This window comes from Mus caroli, chromosome 1 (assembly GCF_900094665.2).
Source record: "Mus caroli chromosome 1, CAROLI_EIJ_v1.1, whole genome shotgun sequence".
Classification (NCBI taxonomy): Eukaryota; Metazoa; Chordata; class Mammalia; order Rodentia; family Muridae; genus Mus; species Mus caroli.
In genome coordinates, this window is record NC_034570.1 from 79,645,881 (window position 1) to 79,653,355 (window position 7,475).

Sequence of the window (7,475 nt, forward strand, 5' to 3'; positions counted from 1 at the left end):
GACCATTGCCTGGCCTCCATTAGTGATTCTTCTCTGCCTTCCCAGATGGTACCCTCCTCCAATCTCGGCAAATCAAGGGAGATCCTTTCTCCCAACCTGCCAGCTTTCTCTCCTCAGCCCGATCTGTTCCTGGGTTCCATTGATGCTCGTATATTAGTCAGTGCAGTGTAGTATTAGGATGTAGTATTAGGGAGGCTCATGAGAGCAGTCACATCTTCAGTGTCTAATCACATCCTTAGTAGTATGGGTTTTTTTGGTTTGGTTTGGTTTTTTAAAAGTACTGGGGTGGGAGTGTTTGGGAGACTTGAGGGATGGTAGAGGAAGGATCAGGGGTCCTGAAGCCCACCAGCAGGCACTCCCCTCTTAAAGGCAGGGATGACAACCTGTGCATCCTCCTGTCCATCATGGTAGCTCTATGGTCTTAGAGGTAAGTGATCCAAGATTGGAGGGAAGAGGCTGGGGACTCCTTGGGTCTCTGCATGGGACAGGAGATGCCTCTGTTGTGTGCAGCAGCTTGGGCTGTGAGCAAGGAAGCGTCTCAGTTGTCTTTGTGTCCTCAGTGTGTCACATGGATGGAAAGAATGAGTGAAAATCTTCTTAGGATTAAAGCCCCCCTTGGGTGGGTTGGAACTGCCAGTCAAAGGAGCTCTCCATCCCTGGGGAAAACTGACTGACACCTCAGATGAGAATGTTCTAGCTGAAATCCCAGCACCACCATTTATTAGCTGTGAACAGGCTACTTGGTCTCGGTAAGGCTTGTTGTCTTCATCTGAAAATGGGAACAATAAGATCTCCCTTGATTTGCCGGGATCCGGAAGAGGAAGGGAAGGCAGAGAACCACTGATGGAGTCCAGGCAATGGCCCAGTGTAGGTACTGTGTCTAGTAAGTGCCTCCCACCAGGAAGGACAGGGCTAGGAGATGGGCTTCAGAGCAAGGTGCAGACCTGGGGAAACTGCTCGGGGTGAATTTGGGGGACACTGAAATCTGCAGTAGGGCCTCTTGTAAGCCAGTGGCATCTGAGACTAGGAAAGGGGTCCTTAGCAACACATGCTGAGTTGGAGCTCTCCTTGTCTCTGAGCCTCTGCTTCTTCATCAGTTACATGGGAATCCCCACAGGGAGAGAACTATGGGATATATACAAGGCAATGTAACAGACGCATCAGAAGCATGTCAGGCATACCATGTCGGGGGCGCATGCACACACACACACACATATGTTCACACACACACACACACACATATGTTCACACACACATTCACATTCACATTCACACCTGGCTGGCTTCCCTGAAGAAGCCCTGGTACCCCCACCACCCTCACCATCCACCCCTGGATGCTACAGCAGTCATACTCACGGCTGTCAATGTTCCCTGCCAGCTAATGGACCAATTTTTTAGCATTACGGAGATTTGGCCAATTTGGCGGCCCTGACAGAAAGGCTCACAGAGTGAACAGTTGCCTGAGGGTAGGGTGGGGTGGGAGAGCTGAGGAGGATGGGAAGAGAAGGGGCTGCAGGCACTCCCCCACCTCTCTGCCTGCTCCAGCCTGAAGCCTCATAGTCCAGCAAGGGGAGGTGGAGCTATTGGGGAGATTACAGAGATAATTACCCCCACTTACAGGCCCCTCCTGTGCTAAGCACTTTGCATATATTTTCCTCTTTTAATCCTCCATAACCCTATGAGGCATTTCTATTATTTTCTCCATCCTTCCTGATGTGGAACCTAGGCACGAGGCACCGTGCTTGCTCAAGGTCATATGGCCAGAAAGTGACAGGGGTGGAGAGGAAGAGTTGAGGCTTAAAGCCAGGTCTTCCAACTGGGCTCCATTGTGACTATAGATGGAGAATCGGGCCAGACACCCTTCAGCCATCCACCCACCCCGTCACCCATCTACTCAACAGTGCCCAAGAGTCTCAACCTGGAGTCACCAGGCTCTGAGGGTGGGGATCCCCTATATGCCACAAATGGGGTCCCGAATCCCTTTTTCGTCTGGTTGAAGGTGTGTCCTCACATCTTTTAAAAATTCCCTTAATCCAGCACACTGTAGGGAGAGGGCCCTGGTGCCTTAGCCTGGAGCTGAGCACCTCTCTCCTGTCCAGGCTATGAGGCAGCATCTCTAACAAGCTGCGGCATTCCAGGGCTGGTCCTAGGCAGTAGGAAACTGCACCCTATCTCATGCCCTGGGCCCTTATAAGAGCAAGGAGGCTGCGTTGTTGGGGGAGGGAGGGAAGGAGGAGGGGGTTGCATAGGGGGAGGGGAGCCGCTGCTACAGGCGTGGGGAGGGGGCTGCTGGGCTCTGTGCATTAAGCGATCAGAGAGCACAATATTTCATTGCCGGCAATCGCAGCCAAGACATCAACTGCTTGGGGAGAGCAGCCTTAAAAGCCTTTTGATTTTATTTCTTCCACTTCATTTTTTTTTCCTCCCTTTCCTTGCTGGTGTCCTTGACAAGGCTCCCTTCCCCCTCTCCTGCCCCTTCCCCAACCTGGGCGCTAATGCTCCTTAGAGTCTGACCAAGGAAAGCTGGACTTCCTCCTTGAGGCGTTTGCAAAGCTAAGCGTCTCCATAGCTCTAGCCCAGTAAGACTCAAGGCTCACATGTGGCTGGGGAGGCGCCTCGGCATACTCGTGTATGCCCCCCTTTTACAGGTATAGGCCCATGTACACACGTGTGTGCATGCCTCGATGTACACACACACACACACACACACACACACACACACACGGGTCTCACCCTTGGGTAACCAGCATGTGTCCACAGAAACCACAACCCTAAGTAAGAGATACTGGGGTGGGTGGTGGTGTGGGTTGAGTGGGAACTGCAGCAAATTCGATGGCTCGGGGTGGTGAGAGACACCCTTAGGTGTCAGTCCGGTTGGGCCCAATCATGGACCCGACCCATTGTAAATTCCAGAGGCCCTGAGACCTAGACTTGTGTAGGAAACAGGCACTAGCTCACAACAGAGTGATGCATACAGGCCTACTAGGTCGCTGAGGGACACTGAACCAGGCCCCCGTGACGTCAGCCTTTGGACCGTGACGTCACTGCCCCGCCCCCGCAGTCACCCACCCACCCCCCCGCCTCCCCGCTGGGTGCTTCATCTCCACCTAATGGCAGGCGACGCAGAATTGCACATCTGTCTTGTCAGGAATTAGTTAATTGAATCAGGCGGCCCGAGCTGCCGCAGCGACCTCGGGCCTGGCCCCTGGGAGGGGGGCTGGGCAAGGTGGGGGTAGGCTCAGACTGGAGGGCCGCTCATGGGGCTCACCTAAGCTGGTGCGGGAGACTCAGCGATGTGTGAATGTAGGTCAATGTCCCACTCCCCTGCACCGTGAGGACCTGGGGCCAGGGGCCCCCCAGGGGCTGGCTGAGAACCAGGCTCTAAGAACCAGAGCTGGAGACACACCGCCTCACCTAACTGCGCCCCTGCCAGAGCACCCATTGCTGGCCTACACACCCCTCTTCCGGAACCATTCTCTTTGACATCATTCCCCTCCTCCCTCACAAGGGCAGAGAAGCCAGAAAGCGCAGCTAATTTCCCAATCCGGAAGTGTGTTATCTTTCCCTCCCTGAGACCCCCCACCCCTGACTTCTGAGAATTCATCCCTAAACTTTGAGGTGGGGTAATTGCCTCTGCCTGAGGATGGTCATGACTGCCATATACAACTGTATGAACTAAAGGGCCAGAGAGCCTGAGTGGGGCGGGACAAACTAGGGGTGCTCCATGGAAGAGACTCCAGCACCCAAGGGCTCCTGCCTGGAACCCACACTTCAAATCATTGCGTTTCTGCCAGGTTCTAGTGCTTACAAGCTGGCCCTCTTTCACTCAGTCCCCACCTTTGGGTAGCCCTTTACCATTTCGGATTCTTAGCTAAATGACTGATCCTTGAGCAATAGCCTCCCCATTTCACAGATGGAAAAGCAGAGGTCCAGGGAGGGTAAGTGGCTGGCCAAAGACCTTCAACAGCTACAATCCCACCCTGGCCTGGATTTGAACTCAAATGCTCTGGCCTTAAATGTCAGTCACTCCACTGCTCTGCCTCCTCCTCTAAGGACCACTTAGTTGCTAGGAGACAGCAAACTGGTGGTTACTATGGGAACTAGGATGATGGGAAAAGTGGAAAGAGTTGGTGTCCAGACGGCAACAGAAAGGCTCCAGGTGGACTTCCTGGCTCCTTCCCTACTCCTCACATGAAGGTAACCTTTGGCTTTCAGCTCTGGGCTCCAGTTCCTGGGGTCCAGGCAGCAGGTTCTACGCAGTGGAATGAAAAGGATACTTAGTTACACTGGACAGTGCATTTCGGACCAAGAACCCTCCATGAGGATGTGAACCATCAGATGCAGCAGGATGGTAAGACAGGCCAGGTTAGGGAACTCACTCACACTTCTGCTTCCATGACTGGCTTTGGCCAGTGGTAAAGAAGCAAGGAGGGAAGGGTAGGACTATGGTGAGATAAAGCCACTGTGAAGGCTCTAGATCTGTGTAAAGTGGTGGCACCCTAGGCCCTCTGAAACTGACAAAGGTACCAAGCATGAAGCCTGATAGGTAGATTTCACTGTGTGACCCTAGCCAAGTCACACAGCCTCTCTGAGCCTGTGTAAAGTGGGCATAGTAACAATACCCTCCACATGGCACTATAAAGATTGCAGGAATGGATTCCAAGCTTCAGACAGGGCTGGTGGGCTCTAAGGACCACCAGCATTAGTCACATTTTTATCATAGATGCTCACCAAGCCACAGAAGTCCAGACCACTGTAGACCCGGCTTGTCTCCTCTCCTCCTCAGAAGCACAGGCCTGGAAGCCTCACCCCTTGCTAGGCACTGGAGGAACAGAAGCAGAGCTCTATCTGTCCCCAGCCTTTTTACCGAAAGCTGGAGCCACAGTCTGAGGACCCAGAGCATGGGAGGCTGGGGCTGGAGGAGTGAGGGGGCAGGGGCGTGCTGCAACTAAATTTGCTCATCTAGCCTGTCAGTCCCTTAATCTGGTCCCAGAGGAACAGCGCAGAGGCTTCACTCTGGATGACAAACGAGGAGGGGAGAGGCCTGCCCTGCCTGGACGCTCGGTGAGTAATGGCCTTGCATTAAGATATTAGGCCTGGCCGGGGTTGGTGGGGACACGCTGCCGCCTCTGTAAAACAGGGAGAAGAAAGCCTGGAAAGGACTGGGCACTAAGAGAGCCATGGGATGGGGGAGGTTCCCAAGGGACCTGGAGAAGGGGCTGGTAAAAGACACCCAAGGGAGAAGCACTGTGACAGAAGGACAGTGTCAGAAAGACAAGGAGACAGAGGTGGCAGAAAGAGGAGGGAAGGTATACAGACAGGACTTGGGGAGCAGACAGCCCCAGGGGAGGAGACTGAGTTCTTACAGGGTATGAAGGGGCAGGAGGAGCAGGTTGGCCACCAGGCTAGACTCCTGGTGGCCACTGAAGCCCTAGACCTCTGGAGAATGACACCAGGAGGCAGGGGGTCATGGCTGGTCCTTTGAGGTCCCTCTACTTAGTTTTGAAAGGACACTGGGTGAGCCTGGCAGTCCTAACAGAAGTGACCTTGGCTGTGGACTGGAGGGGAGGGAGCCCTGTTCCCACAAGCCAGTGCCTAGGACAAGCACCTCATGATCCCTCCTCAGTAGACACCTCTGCCCATAGCTGATCCCTGAGGGGTTGACTCAGGGACAGTCTCTCAGTGAGAAGGCGGACCCAAGCAGGGAGCAAGATTTGAAGTCAGTGGGGCACAGACAGAGGCTATCAGAACAAAAGGGAAGGTGCTGGGCTCCAGAGAGGCCCAGGGGGAAATGTGCTCTCTGCTTTCCAGCCTGCTTGGCATCCTGAGCCTGCCTTCCCCACTGCTACTCCATCCCTGTGCTGTGACTCAAGCAGGGCATGTGACAGCCTTGCTGGGCCTTCTAGAATAGGCAAGTTCAATAAACATCATACGTGAATGCTAATTTTATTTCCCCCAGATCCCACACTGTCTGTGTAACCAACTTGAACCCTGGAGCAAGTCACAGCAAGTATCATCTCTCTCCTCAGTGGGGCCTCCCAGTGGTTCCCCTTCAGACCTGGGAAAGCATCCATCTCTCTGAGCCTCAGTGTACTGGTCTGTAAAACAGGCCTCCTATGAAGCTCAGTGAAGTAAGCAGTATAAATAAATGATTTATGAGGTCACAGGGGTCACCTGGAATCCCAGCCCTCTGCTTTGATGCCCTCAGTCTGTTCTCCACGCCTGCCAGGGCACATTCGTGCAGGAGAGCCAAAGCTGGGAGCCTTCGGAGCAAGATGGCCAGGCAAAACTAAAAAGGCCAGGGTGAGGTGGAGCGGGTCAGGGGTGAGGAAGGGTAGAGTAGGGGGAAGGAGGAAGGTGGCGCTTATCCTAGGATAGAGTGAAGACCTAGGGACCAGCTACCACTATTGATCCGTACTGCCTGTTGCCCCAGCCCAGCATATCCCAGCTTCCTGGGTGCAACCTATTTGGTGCAGTCCTCTGATGTCACAGAGTCACAGCCCTTAAGACTTGTTGCCAGGATTGAGGATGCATCTCAACGGGCAGAGTAGGTGCCAGCATGTTCAAAGCCCTGGGTTCTCCAGTTCCTCATAAAACGAATGTGGTGGTGCGTAACTGTTAGCCTCAATACTCCCCGCGACAGAGAAAAACCAGAAAATGTCTCCTACAACTCAGCAAGCTGCCCTCCACTCCCGCAGAGCGACACTTGACCCAGAAGAGGGCGATTTGGGGATGAGGTCCAGTGTTGGGGTACTGGAGCGCAGAAAAGGAGTCCCGGGTCTCAAAACAGAGAAGATGTCCCCTTCTGCTGCATAGGTCTGAAGGAGTCTCCTGAAGGGGAGGTGGCATTGAAGGAGGGGCTTCTGAAACGCACCTCACCTCGCGTTCTGTGCCTTAAGGCACAGGATTTCCCAAGCCCTCGTTATAGGTCTGCATCTCTCACAAAGAGCCACCAGGAGGCGCCCCGCGCCTACAAATTCCCCCAAGGCCGCCTACGGGAGGAAGGTCTGTGGCGGGAGGATCAAAGCCTCTGAGCAACCCAGGCAGGGTCCCTGAGCCCTCAGGGCGACCCTTTCCTTCTCCTACCCAGTGGTTCCCTGCCCGCTGCTAGGCTTCCACAGCGGAGCGGGCTACAGTGTGGCGAAGGTCCCACCACTGAGCCTGTCAGGCCAGGTTTCTCTTTTTTTCCCAGAGTCCCCACCTGCGGAAGTCTCAGTCTCTTTGCAAGCACAAAGACCATTGCTGGTCAGGGTCTGGTTTGGTCCGTTCTGGTCATGGTCACAGCTGCTGAGCCTCAGCCTATCCCAGGCTTCCATGGACCAATTCTCCCATGCTCTCTTTGTTCAGACTCATAAGATGCGTTAATGCTTAGGCCTGAGCCACCTGGGCTGGAGGTCAGAGCCTGCAAAGAGAACAATCACTGCAGACCAGGACTCTTGGCTTTCTTAATCTTGGGTAGAGATTCCACCTGGAAA